Genomic DNA, 14999 nt, shown 5'->3' on the forward strand with positions numbered 1-14999 from the left:
AATGCCTGCTTGTTCACGCTTGAATATGTTTGACTGTAGCTTAAAATGCCTGCTTGTTCACGCTTGAATATGTTCGACTGTAGCTTAAAGTGCCTGCTTGTTTACACTTGAATATGTTCGACTGTAGCTTAAAGTGCCTGCTTGTTTACGCTTGAATATGTTCGACTGTAGCTTAAAGTGCCTGCTTGTTTACACTTGAATATGTTCGACTGTAGCTTGAGCTGCCTGCTTGTTCACGCTTGAATATGTTCGACTGTAGCTTAAAATGCCTGCTTGTTCACACTTGAATATGTTTGACTGTAGCTTAAAATGCCTGCTTGTTCACGCTTGAATATGTTCGACTGTAGCTTAAAGTGCCTGCTTGTTTACACTTGAATATGTTCGACTGTAGCTTAAAGTGCCTGCTTGTTCACGCTTGAATATGTTCGACTGTAGCTTAAAGTGCCTGCTTGTTCACGCTTGAATATGTTCGACTGTAGCTTAAAGTGCCTGCTTGTTCACGCTTGAATATGTTTGATTGTAGCTTAAAGTGCCTGCTTGTTCACGCTTGAATATGTTCGACTGTAGCTTGAGCTGCCTGCTTGTTCACGCTTGAATATGTTCGACTGTAGCTTAAAATGCCTGCTTGTTCACACTTGAATATGTTCGACTGTAGCCTGAGCTGCCTGCTTGTTCACGCTTGAATATGTTTGACTGTAGCTTAAAATGCCTGCTTGTTCACGCTTGAATATGTTCGACTGTAGCCTGAGCTGCCTGCTTGTTCACGCTTGAATATGTTTGACTGTAGCTTAAAGTGCCTGCTTGTTCACGCTTGAATATGTTCGACTGTAGCTTAAAGTGCCTGCTTGTTCACGCTTGAATATGTTCGACTGTAGCTTAAAGTGCCTGCTTGTTTACGCTTGAATATGTTCGACTGTAGCTTGAGCTGCCTGCTTGTTCACGCTTGAATATGTTCGACTGTAGCTTGAGCTGCCTGCTTGTTCACGCTTGAATATGTTTGACTGTAGCTTAAAGTGCCTGCTTGTTCACGCTTGAATATGTTCGACTGTAGCTTAAAGTGCCTGCTTGTTCACGCTTGAATATGTTCGACTGTAGCTTAAAGTGCCTGCTTGTTTACGCTTGAATATGTTCGACTGTAGCTTGAGCTGCCTGCTTGTTCACGCTTGAATATGTTCGACTGTAGCTTGAGCTGCCTGCTTGTTCACGCTTGAATATGTTCGACTGTAGCTTGAGCTGCCTGCTTGTTCACGCTTGAATATGTTCGACTGTAGCTTGAGCTGCCTGCTTGTTCACGCTTGAATATGTTTGACTGTAGCTTAAAGTGCCTGCTTGTTTACACTTGAATATGTTCGACTGTAGCTTGAGCTGCCTGCTTGTTCACACTTGAATATGTTCGACTGTAGCTTGAGCTGCCTGCTTGTTCACGCTTGAATATGTTTGACTGTAGCTTAAAGTGCCTGCTTGTTTACACTTGAATATGTTCGACTGTAGCTTAAAGTGCCTGCTTGTTCACGCTTGAATATGTTCGACTGTAGCTTAAAGTGCCTGCTTGTTCACGCTTGAATATGTTCGACTGTAGCTTAAAGTGCCTGCTTGTTTACGCTTGAATATGTTCGACTGTAGCTTGAGCTGCCTGCTTGTTCACGCTTGAATATGTTCGACTGTAGCTTGAGCTGCCTGCTTGTTCACGCTTGAATATGTTTGACTGTAGCTTAAAGTGCCTGCTTGTTTACACTTGAATATGTTCGACTGTAGCTTAAAGTGCCTGCTTGTTTACACTTGAATATGTTCGACTGTAGCTTAAAGTGCCTGCTTGTTTACAATTGAATATGTTCGACTGTAGCTTAAAGTGCCTGCTTGTTCACGCTTGAATATGTTCGACTGTAGCTTAAAATGCCTGCTTGTTCACGCTTGAATATGTTCGACTGTAGCTTAAAATGCCTGCTTGTTCACGCTTGAATATGTTCGACTGTAGCCTGAGCTGCCTGCTTGTTCACGCTTGAATATGTTTGACTGTAACTTAAAGTGCCTGCTTGTTCACGCTTGAATATGTTCGACTGTAGCTTAAAGTGCCTGCTTGTTTACACTTGAATATGTTCGACTGTAGCTTAAAGTGCCTGCTTGTTTACGCTTGAATATGTTCGACTGTAGCTTAAAGTGCCTGCTTGTTTACGCTTGAATATGTTCGACTGTAGCTTAAAGTGCCTGCTTGTTTACACTTGAATATGTTCGACTGTAGCTTGAGCTGCCTGCTTGTTCACGTTTGAATATGTTCGACTGTAGCTTAAAATGCCTGCTTGTTCACGCTTGAATATGTTTGACTGTAGCTTAAAATGCCTGCTTGTTCACGCTTGAATAGGTTCGACTGTAGCTTAAAATGCCTGCTTGTTCACGCTTGAATATGTTCGACTGTAGCTTGAGCTGCCTGCTTGTTCACGCTTGAATATGTTCGACTGTAGCTTAAAATGCTTGCTTGTTCACGCTTGAATATGTTTGACTGTAGCTTAAAATGCCTGCTTGTTCACGCTTGAATATGTTCGACTGTAGCTTAAAGTGCCTGCTTGTTTACACTTGAATATGTTCGACTGTAGCTTAAAGTGCCTGCTTGTTTACGCTTGAATATGTTCGACTGTAGCTTAAAGTGCCTGCTTGTTTACACTTGAATATGTTCGACTGTAGCTTGAGCTGCCTGCTTGTTCACGCTTGAATATGTTCGACTGTAGCTTAAAATGCCTGCTTGTTCACGCTTGAATATGTTTGACTGTAGCCTAAGCTGCCTGCTTGTTCACGCTTCAATATGTTCGACTGTAGCCTGAGCTGCCTGCTTGTTCACGCTTGAATATGTTCGACTGTAGCTTAAAGTGCCTGCTTGTTCACGCTTGAATATGTTCGACTGTAGCTTAAAATGCCTGCTTGTTCACGCTTGAATATGTTCGACTGTAGCTTAAAGTGCCTGCTTGTTTACACTTGAATATGTTCGACTGTAGCTTAAAGTGCCTGCTTGTTCACGCTTGAATATGTTCGACTGTAGCTTAAAGTGCCTGCTTGTTCACGCTTGAATATGTTCGACTGTAGCTTAAAGTGCCTGCTTGTTCACGCTTGAATATGTTTGATTGTAGCTTAAAGTGCCTGCTTGTTCACGCTTGAATATGTTCGACTGTAGCTTGAGCTGCCTGCTTGTTCACACTTGAATATGTTCGACTGTAGCTTAAAATGCCTGCTTGTTCACACTTGAATATGTTCGACTGTAGCCTGAGCTGCCTGCTTGTTCACGCTTGAATATGTTTGACTGTAGCCTGAGCTGCCTGCTTGTTCACGCTTGAATATGTTTGACTGTAGCTTAAAGTGCCTGCTTGTTTACAATTGAATATGTTCGACTGTAGCTTAAAATGCCTGCTTGTTCACGCTTGAATATGTTTGACTGTAGCTTAAAATGCCTGCTTGTTCACGCTTGAATAGGTTCGACTGTAGCTTAAAATGCCTGCTTGTTCACGCTTGAATATGTTCGACTGTAGCTTGAGCTGCCTGCTTGTTCACGCTTGAATATGTTCGACTGTAGCTTAAAATGCCTGCTTGTTCACGCTTGAATATGTTTGACTGTAGCTTAAAATGCCTGCTTGTTCACGCTTGAATATGTTCGACTGTAGCTTAAAGTGCCTGCTTGTTTACACTTGAATATGTTCGACTGTAGCTTAAAGTGCCTGCTTGTTTACGCTTGAATATGTTCGACTGTAGCTTAAAGTGCCTGCTTGTTTACACTTGAATATGTTCGACTGTAGCTTGAGCTGCCTGCTTGTTCACGCTTGAATATGTTCGACTGTAGCTTAAAATGCCTGCTTGTTCACACTTGAATATGTTTGACTGTAGCTTAAAATGCCTGCTTGTTCACGCTTGAATATGTTCGACTGTAGCTTAAAGTGCCTGCTTGTTTACACTTGAATATGTTCGACTGTAGCTTAAAGTGCCTGCTTGTTCACGCTTGAATATGTTCGACTGTAGCTTAAAGTGCCTGCTTGTTCACGCTTGAATATGTTCGACTGTAGCTTAAAGTGCCTGCTTGTTCACGCTTGAATATGTTTGATTGTAGCTTAAAGTGCCTGCTTGTTCACGCTTGAATATGTTCGACTGTAGCTTGAGCTGCCTGCTTGTTCACGCTTGAATATGTTCGACTGTAGCTTAAAATGCCTGCTTGTTCACACTTGAATATGTTCGACTGTAGCCTGAGCTGCCTGCTTGTTCACGCTTGAATATGTTTGACTGTAGCTTAAAATGCCTGCTTGTTCACGCTTGAATATGTTCGACTGTAGCCTGAGCTGCCTGCTTGTTCACGCTTGAATATGTTTGACTGTAGCTTAAAGTGCCTGCTTGTTCACGCTTGAATATGTTCGACTGTAGCTTAAAGTGCCTGCTTGTTCACGCTTGAATATGTTCGACTGTAGCTTAAAGTGCCTGCTTGTTTACGCTTGAATATGTTCGACTGTAGCTTGAGCTGCCTGCTTGTTCACGCTTGAATATGTTCGACTGTAGCTTGAGCTGCCTGCTTGTTCACGCTTGAATATGTTTGACTGTAGCTTAAAGTGCCTGCTTGTTCACGCTTGAATATGTTCGACTGTAGCTTAAAGTGCCTGCTTGTTCACGCTTGAATATGTTCGACTGTAGCTTAAAGTGCCTGCTTGTTTACGCTTGAATATGTTCGACTGTAGCTTGAGCTGCCTGCTTGTTCACGCTTGAATATGTTCGACTGTAGCTTGAGCTGCCTGCTTGTTCACGCTTGAATATGTTCGACTGTAGCTTGAGCTGCCTGCTTGTTCACGCTTGAATATGTTCGACTGTAGCTTGAGCTGCCTGCTTGTTCACGCTTGAATATGTTTGACTGTAGCTTAAAGTGCCTGCTTGTTTACACTTGAATATGTTCGACTGTAGCTTGAGCTGCCTGCTTGTTCACACTTGAATATGTTCGACTGTAGCTTGAGCTGCCTGCTTGTTCACGCTTGAATATGTTTGACTGTAGCTTAAAGTGCCTGCTTGTTTACACTTGAATATGTTCGACTGTAGCTTAAAGTGCCTGCTTGTTCACGCTTGAATATGTTCGACTGTAGCTTAAAGTGCCTGCTTGTTCACGCTTGAATATGTTCGACTGTAGCTTAAAGTGCCTGCTTGTTTACGCTTGAATATGTTCGACTGTAGCTTGAGCTGCCTGCTTGTTCACGCTTGAATATGTTCGACTGTAGCTTGAGCTGCCTGCTTGTTCACGCTTGAATATGTTTGACTGTAGCTTAAAGTGCCTGCTTGTTTACACTTGAATATGTTCGACTGTAGCTTAAAGTGCCTGCTTGTTTACACTTGAATATGTTCGACTGTAGCTTAAAGTGCCTGCTTGTTTACAATTGAATATGTTCGACTGTAGCTTAAAGTGCCTGCTTGTTCACGCTTGAATATGTTCGACTGTAGCTTAAAATGCCTGCTTGTTCACGCTTGAATATGTTCGACTGTAGCTTAAAATGCCTGCTTGTTCACGCTTGAATATGTTCGACTGTAGCCTGAGCTGCCTGCTTGTTCACGCTTGAATATGTTTGACTGTAACTTAAAGTGCCTGCTTGTTCACGCTTGAATATGTTCGACTGTAGCTTAAAGTGCCTGCTTGTTTACACTTGAATATGTTCGACTGTAGCTTAAAGTGCCTGCTTGTTTACGCTTGAATATGTTCGACTGTAGCTTAAAGTGCCTGCTTGTTTACGCTTGAATATGTTCGACTGTAGCTTAAAGTGCCTGCTTGTTTACACTTGAATATGTTCGACTGTAGCTTGAGCTGCCTGCTTGTTCACGTTTGAATATGTTCGACTGTAGCTTAAAATGCCTGCTTGTTCACGCTTGAATATGTTTGACTGTAGCTTAAAATGCCTGCTTGTTCACGCTTGAATAGGTTCGACTGTAGCTTAAAATGCCTGCTTGTTCACGCTTGAATATGTTCGACTGTAGCTTGAGCTGCCTGCTTGTTCACGCTTGAATATGTTCGACTGTAGCTTAAAATGCTTGCTTGTTCACGCTTGAATATGTTTGACTGTAGCTTAAAATGCCTGCTTGTTCACGCTTGAATATGTTCGACTGTAGCTTAAAGTGCCTGCTTGTTTACACTTGAATATGTTCGACTGTAGCTTAAAGTGCCTGCTTGTTTACGCTTGAATATGTTCGACTGTAGCTTAAAGTGCCTGCTTGTTTACACTTGAATATGTTCGACTGTAGCTTGAGCTGCCTGCTTGTTCACGCTTGAATATGTTCGACTGTAGCTTAAAATGCCTGCTTGTTCACGCTTGAATATGTTTGACTGTAGCCTAAGCTGCCTGCTTGTTCACGCTTCAATATGTTCGACTGTAGCCTGAGCTGCCTGCTTGTTCACGCTTGAATATGTTCGACTGTAGCTTAAAGTGCCTGCTTGTTCACGCTTGAATATGTTCGACTGTAGCTTAAAATGCCTGCTTGTTCACGCTTGAATATGTTCGACTGTAGCTTAAAGTGCCTGCTTGTTTACACTTGAATATGTTCGACTGTAGCTTAAAGTGCCTGCTTGTTCACGCTTGAATATGTTCGACTGTAGCTTAAAGTGCCTGCTTGTTCACGCTTGAATATGTTCGACTGTAGCTTAAAGTGCCTGCTTGTTCACGCTTGAATATGTTTGATTGTAGCTTAAAGTGCCTGCTTGTTCACGCTTGAATATGTTCGACTGTAGCTTGAGCTGCCTGCTTGTTCACACTTGAATATGTTCGACTGTAGCTTAAAATGCCTGCTTGTTCACACTTGAATATGTTCGACTGTAGCCTGAGCTGCCTGCTTGTTCACGCTTGAATATGTTTGACTGTAGCCTGAGCTGCCTGCTTGTTCACGCTTGAATATGTTTGACTGTAGCTTAAAGTGCCTGCTTGTTTACAATTGAATATGTTCGACTGTAGCTTAAAATGCCTGCTTGTTCACGCTTGAATATGTTTGACTGTAGCTTAAAATGCCTGCTTGTTCACGCTTGAATAGGTTCGACTGTAGCTTAAAATGCCTGCTTGTTCACGCTTGAATATGTTCGACTGTAGCTTGAGCTGCCTGCTTGTTCACGCTTGAATATGTTCGACTGTAGCTTAAAATGCCTGCTTGTTCACGCTTGAATATGTTTGACTGTAGCTTAAAATGCCTGCTTGTTCACGCTTGAATATGTTCGACTGTAGCTTAAAGTGCCTGCTTGTTTACACTTGAATATGTTCGACTGTAGCTTAAAGTGCCTGCTTGTTTACGCTTGAATATGTTCGACTGTAGCTTAAAGTGCCTGCTTGTTTACACTTGAATATGTTCGACTGTAGCTTGAGCTGCCTGCTTGTTCACGCTTGAATATGTTCGACTGTAGCTTAAAATGCCTGCTTGTTCACACTTGAATATGTTTGACTGTAGCTTAAAATGCCTGCTTGTTCACGCTTGAATATGTTCGACTGTAGCTTAAAGTGCCTGCTTGTTTACACTTGAATATGTTCGACTGTAGCTTAAAGTGCCTGCTTGTTCACGCTTGAATATGTTCGACTGTAGCTTAAAGTGCCTGCTTGTTCACGCTTGAATATGTTCGACTGTAGCTTAAAGTGCCTGCTTGTTCACGCTTGAATATGTTTGATTGTAGCTTAAAGTGCCTGCTTGTTCACGCTTGAATATGTTCGACTGTAGCTTGAGCTGCCTGCTTGTTCACGCTTGAATATGTTCGACTGTAGCTTAAAATGCCTGCTTGTTCACACTTGAATATGTTCGACTGTAGCCTGAGCTGCCTGCTTGTTCACGCTTGAATATGTTTGACTGTAGCTTAAAATGCCTGCTTGTTCACGCTTGAATATGTTCGACTGTAGCCTGAGCTGCCTGCTTGTTCACGCTTGAATATGTTTGACTGTAGCTTAAAGTGCCTGCTTGTTCACGCTTGAATATGTTCGACTGTAGCTTAAAGTGCCTGCTTGTTCACGCTTGAATATGTTCGACTGTAGCTTAAAGTGCCTGCTTGTTTACGCTTGAATATGTTCGACTGTAGCTTGAGCTGCCTGCTTGTTCACGCTTGAATATGTTCGACTGTAGCTTGAGCTGCCTGCTTGTTCACGCTTGAATATGTTTGACTGTAGCTTAAAGTGCCTGCTTGTTCACGCTTGAATATGTTCGACTGTAGCTTAAAGTGCCTGCTTGTTCACGCTTGAATATGTTCGACTGTAGCTTAAAGTGCCTGCTTGTTTACGCTTGAATATGTTCGACTGTAGCTTGAGCTGCCTGCTTGTTCACGCTTGAATATGTTCGACTGTAGCTTGAGCTGCCTGCTTGTTCACGCTTGAATATGTTCGACTGTAGCTTGAGCTGCCTGCTTGTTCACGCTTGAATATGTTCGACTGTAGCTTGAGCTGCCTGCTTGTTCACGCTTGAATATGTTTGACTGTAGCTTAAAGTGCCTGCTTGTTTACACTTGAATATGTTCGACTGTAGCTTGAGCTGCCTGCTTGTTCACACTTGAATATGTTCGACTGTAGCTTGAGCTGCCTGCTTGTTCACGCTTGAATATGTTTGACTGTAGCTTAAAGTGCCTGCTTGTTTACACTTGAATATGTTCGACTGTAGCTTAAAGTGCCTGCTTGTTCACGCTTGAATATGTTCGACTGTAGCTTAAAGTGCCTGCTTGTTCACGCTTGAATATGTTCGACTGTAGCTTAAAGTGCCTGCTTGTTTACGCTTGAATATGTTCGACTGTAGCTTGAGCTGCCTGCTTGTTCACGCTTGAATATGTTCGACTGTAGCTTGAGCTGCCTGCTTGTTCACGCTTGAATATGTTTGACTGTAGCTTAAAGTGCCTGCTTGTTTACACTTGAATATGTTCGACTGTAGCTTAAAGTGCCTGCTTGTTTACACTTGAATATGTTCGACTGTAGCTTAAAGTGCCTGCTTGTTTACAATTGAATATGTTCGACTGTAGCTTAAAGTGCCTGCTTGTTCACGCTTGAATATGTTCGACTGTAGCTTAAAATGCCTGCTTGTTCACGCTTGAATATGTTCGACTGTAGCTTAAAATGCCTGCTTGTTCACGCTTGAATATGTTCGACTGTAGCCTGAGCTGCCTGCTTGTTCACGCTTGAATATGTTTGACTGTAACTTAAAGTGCCTGCTTGTTCACGCTTGAATATGTTCGACTGTAGCTTAAAGTGCCTGCTTGTTTACACTTGAATATGTTCGACTGTAGCTTAAAGTGCCTGCTTGTTTACGCTTGAATATGTTCGACTGTAGCTTAAAGTGCCTGCTTGTTTACGCTTGAATATGTTCGACTGTAGCTTAAAGTGCCTGCTTGTTTACACTTGAATATGTTCGACTGTAGCTTGAGCTGCCTGCTTGTTCACGTTTGAATATGTTCGACTGTAGCTTAAAATGCCTGCTTGTTCACGCTTGAATATGTTTGACTGTAGCTTAAAATGCCTGCTTGTTCACGCTTGAATAGGTTCGACTGTAGCTTAAAATGCCTGCTTGTTCACGCTTGAATATGTTCGACTGTAGCTTGAGCTGCCTGCTTGTTCACGCTTGAATATGTTCGACTGTAGCTTAAAATGCTTGCTTGTTCACGCTTGAATATGTTTGACTGTAGCTTAAAATGCCTGCTTGTTCACGCTTGAATATGTTCGACTGTAGCTTAAAGTGCCTGCTTGTTTACACTTGAATATGTTCGACTGTAGCTTAAAGTGCCTGCTTGTTTACGCTTGAATATGTTCGACTGTAGCTTAAAGTGCCTGCTTGTTTACACTTGAATATGTTCGACTGTAGCTTGAGCTGCCTGCTTGTTCACGCTTGAATATGTTCGACTGTAGCTTAAAATGCCTGCTTGTTCACGCTTGAATATGTTTGACTGTAGCCTAAGCTGCCTGCTTGTTCACGCTTCAATATGTTCGACTGTAGCCTGAGCTGCCTGCTTGTTCACGCTTGAATATGTTCGACTGTAGCTTAAAGTGCCTGCTTGTTCACGCTTGAATATGTTCGACTGTAGCTTAAAATGCCTGCTTGTTCACGCTTGAATATGTTCGACTGTAGCTTAAAGTGCCTGCTTGTTTACACTTGAATATGTTCGACTGTAGCTTAAAGTGCCTGCTTGTTCACGCTTGAATATGTTCGACTGTAGCTTAAAGTGCCTGCTTGTTCACGCTTGAATATGTTCGACTGTAGCTTAAAGTGCCTGCTTGTTCACGCTTGAATATGTTTGATTGTAGCTTAAAGTGCCTGCTTGTTCACGCTTGAATATGTTCGACTGTAGCTTGAGCTGCCTGCTTGTTCACGCTTGAATATGTTCGACTGTAGCTTAAAATGCCTGCTTGTTCACACTTGAATATGTTCGACTGTAGCCTGAGCTGCCTGCTTGTTCACGCTTGAATATGTTTGACTGTAGCCTGAGCTGCCTGCTTGTTCACGCTTGAATATGTTTGACTGTAGCTTAAAGTGCCTGCTTGTTTACAATTGAATATGTTCGACTGTAGCTTAAAATGCCTGCTTGTTCACGCTTGAATATGTTTGACTGTAGCTTAAAATGCCTGCTTGTTCACGCTTGAATAGGTTCGACTGTAGCTTAAAATGCCTGCTTGTTCACGCTTGAATATGTTCGACTGTAGCTTGAGCTGCCTGCTTGTTCACGCTTGAATATGTTCGACTGTAGCTTAAAATGCCTGCTTGTTCACGCTTGAATATGTTTGACTGTAGCTTAAAATGCCTGCTTGTTCACGCTTGAATATGTTCGACTGTAGCTTAAAGTGCCTGCTTGTTTACACTTGAATATGTTCGACTGTAGCTTAAAGTGCCTGCTTGTTTACGCTTGAATATGTTCGACTGTAGCTTAAAGTGCCTGCTTGTTTACACTTGAATATGTTCGACTGTAGCTTGAGCTGCCTGCTTGTTCACGCTTGAATATGTTCGACTGTAGCTTAAAATGCCTGCTTGTTCACACTTGAATATGTTTGACTGTAGCTTAAAATGCCTGCTTGTTCACGCTTGAATATGTTCGACTGTAGCTTAAAGTGCCTGCTTGTTTACACTTGAATATGTTCGACTGTAGCTTAAAGTGCCTGCTTGTTCACGCTTGAATATGTTCGACTGTAGCTTAAAGTGCCTGCTTGTTCACGCTTGAATATGTTCGACTGTAGCTTAAAGTGCCTGCTTGTTCACGCTTGAATATGTTTGATTGTAGCTTAAAGTGCCTGCTTGTTCACGCTTGAATATGTTCGACTGTAGCTTGAGCTGCCTGCTTGTTCACGCTTGAATATGTTCGACTGTAGCTTAAAATGCCTGCTTGTTCACACTTGAATATGTTCGACTGTAGCCTGAGCTGCCTGCTTGTTCACGCTTGAATATGTTTGACTGTAGCTTAAAATGCCTGCTTGTTCACGCTTGAATATGTTCGACTGTAGCCTGAGCTGCCTGCTTGTTCACGCTTGAATATGTTTGACTGTAGCTTAAAGTGCCTGCTTGTTTACAATTGAATATGTTCGACTGTAGCTTAAAGTGCCTGCTTGTTCACGCTTGAATATGTTCGACTGTAGCTTAAAATGCCTGCTTGTTCACGCTTGAATATGTTCGACTGTAGCTTAAAATGCCTGCTTGTTCACGCTTGAATATGTTCGACTGTAGCTTGAGCTGCCTGCTTGTTCACGCTTGAATATGTTCGACTGTAGCTTAAAGTGCCTGCTTTTTTATGCTTGAATATGTTCGACTGTAGCTTAAAGTGCCTGCTTGTTTACACTTGAATATATTCGACTGTAGCTTGAGCTGCCTGCTTGTTCACGCTTGAATATGTTCGACTGTAGCTTAAAATGCCTGCTTGTTCACGCTTGAATATGTTTGACTGTAGCTTAAAATGCCTGCTTGTTCACGCTTGAATATGTTTGACTGTAGCTTAAAGTGCCTGCTTGCTCACGCTTGAATATGTTCGACTGTAGCTTGAGCTGCCTGCTTGTTCACGCTTGAATATGTTTGACTGTAGCTTAAAATGCCTGCTTGTTCACGCTTGAATATGTTCGACTGTAGCCTGAGCTGCCTGCTTGTTCACGCTTGAATATGTTTGACTGTAGCTTAAAATGCCTGCTTGTTCACGCTTGAATATGTTCGACTGTAGCCTGAGCTGCCTGCTTGTTCACGCTTGAATATGTTTGACTGTAACTTAAAGTGCCTGCTTGTTCACGCTTGAATATGTTCGACTGTAGCTTAAAGTGCCTGCTTGTTTACACTTGAATATGTTCGACTGTAGCTTAAAGTGCCTGCTTGTTTACGCTTGAATATGTTTGACTGTAGCTTAAAGTGCCTGCTTGTTTACGCTTGAATATGTTCGACTGTAGCTTAAAGTGCCTGCTTGTTTACACTTGAATATGTTCGACTGTAGCTTGAGCTGCCTGCTTGTTCACGTTTGAATATGTTCGACTGTAGCTTAAAATGCCTGCTTGTTCACGCTTGAATATGTTTGACTGTAGCTTAAAATGCCTGCTTGTTCACGCTTGAATAGGTTTGACTGTAGCTTAAAGTGCCTGCTTGTTCACGCTTGAATATGTTCGACTGTAGCTTGAGCTGCCTGCTTGTTCACGCTTGAATATGTTTGACTGTAGCTTAAAATGCCTGCTTGTTCACGCTTGAATATGTTCGACTGTAGCCTGAGCTGCCTGCTTGTTCACGCTTGAATATGTTTGACTGTAGCTTAAAATGCCTGCTTGTTCACGCTTGAATATGTTCGACTGTAGCCTGAGCTGCCTGCTTGTTCACGCTTGAATATGTTTGACTGTAGCTTAAAGTGCCTGCTTGTTCACGCTTGAATATGTTCGACTGTAGCTTAAAGTGCCTGCTTGTTCACGCTTGAATATGTTCGACTGTAGCTTAAAGTGCCTGCTTGTTTACGCTTGAATATGTTCGACTGTAGCTTGAGCTGCCTGCTTGTTCACGCTTGAATATGTTCGACTGTAGCTTGAGCTGCCTGCTTGTTCACGCTTGAATATGTTTGACTGTAGCTTAAAGTGCCTGCTTGTTCACGCTTGAATATGTTCGACTGTAGCTTAAAGTGCCTGCTTGTTCACGCTTGAATATGTTCGACTGTAGCTTAAAGTGCCTGCTTGTTTACGCTTGAATATGTTCGACTGTAGCTTGAGCTGCCTGCTTGTTCACGCTTGAATATGTTCGACTGTAGCTTGAGCTGCCTGCTTGTTCACGCTTGAATATGTTCGACTGTAGCTTGAGCTGCCTGCTTGTTCACGCTTGAATATGTTCGACTGTAGCTTGAGCTGCCTGCTTGTTCACGCTTGAATATGTTTGACTGTAGCTTAAAGTGCCTGCTTGTTTACACTTGAATATGTTCGACTGTAGCTTGAGCTGCCTGCTTGTTCACACTTGAATATGTTCGACTGTAGCTTGAGCTGCCTGCTTGTTCACGCTTGAATATGTTTGACTGTAGCTTAAAGTGCCTGCTTGTTTACACTTGAATATGTTCGACTGCAGCTTAAAGTGCCTGCTTGTTCACGCTTGAATATGTTCGACTGTAGCTTAAAGTGCCTGCTTGTTCACGCTTGAATATGTTCGACTGTAGCTTAAAGTGCCTGCTTGTTTACGCTTGAATATGTTCGACTGTAGCTTGAGCTGCCTGCTTGTTCACGCTTGAATATGTTCGACTGTAGCTTGAGCTGCCTGCTTGTTCACGCTTGAATATGTTTGACTGTAGCTTAAAGTGCCTGCTTGTTTACACTTGAATATGTTCGACTGTAGCTTAAAGTGCCTGCTTGTTTACACTTGAATATGTTCGACTGTAGCTTAAAGTGCATGCTTGTTTACGCTTGAATATGTTCGACTGTAGCTTAAAGTGCCTGCTTGTTTACACTTGAATATGTTCGACTGTAGCTTGAGCTGCCTGCTTGTTCACGCTTGAATATGTTCGACTGTTGCTTAAAATGCCTGCTTGTTCACGCTTGAATATGTTTGACTGGAGCTTAAAATGCCTGCTTGTTCACGCTTGAATATGTTCGACTGTAGCTTAAAATGCCTGCTTGTTCACGCTTGAATATGTTCGACTGTAGCTTGAGCTGCCTGCTTGTTCACGCTTGAATATGTTCGACTGTAGCTTAAAATGCCTGCTTGTTCACGCTTGAATATGTTTGACTGTAGCTTAAAATGCCTGCTTGTTCACGCTTGAATATGTTCGACTGTAGCTTAAAATGCCTGCTTGTTCACGCTTGAATATGTTCGACTGTAGCTTGAGCTGCCTGCTTGTTCACGCTTGAATATGTTCAACTGTAGCTTAAAATGCCTGCTTGTTCACGCTTGAAAATGTTCGACTGTAGCTTAAAATGCCTGCTTGTTCACGCTTGAATATGTTTGACTGTAGCTTAAAATGCCTGCTTGTTCACGCTTGAATATGTTTGACTGTAGCTTAAAGTGCCTGCTTGTTCACGCTTGAATATGTTCGACTGTAGCTTGAGCTGCCTGCTTGTTCACGCTTGAATATGTTCGACTGTAGCTTAAAATGCCTGCTTGTTCACACTTGAATATGTTCGACTGTAGCCTGAGCTGCCTGCTTGTTCACGCTTGAATATGTTTGACTGTAGCTTAAAATGCCTGCTTGTTCACGCTTGAATATGTTCGACTGTAGCCTGAGCTGCCTGCTTGTTCACGCTTGAATATGTTTGACTGTAGCTTAAAGTGCCTGCTTGTTTACACTTGAATATGTTCGACTGTAGCTTAAAGTGCCTGCTTGTTTACACTTGAATATGTTCGACTGTAGCTTAAAGTGCCTGCTTGTTTACGCTTGAATATGTTCGACTGTAGCTTAAAGTGCCTGCTTGTTTACACTTGAATATGTTCGACTGTAGCTTGAGCTGCCTGCTTGTTCACGCTTGAATATGTTCGACTGTAGCTTAAAATGCCTGCTTGTTCACGCTTGAATATGTTTGACTGTAGCCTAAGCTGCCTGCTTGTTCACGCTTCAATATGTTCGACTGTAG

The sequence above is a fragment of the Notolepis coatsorum genome, assembly GCF_963971535.1.
Source record: "Notolepis coatsorum genome assembly, chromosome: 5".
Classification (NCBI taxonomy): domain Eukaryota; kingdom Metazoa; phylum Chordata; class Actinopteri; order Aulopiformes; family Paralepididae; genus Notolepis; species Notolepis coatsorum.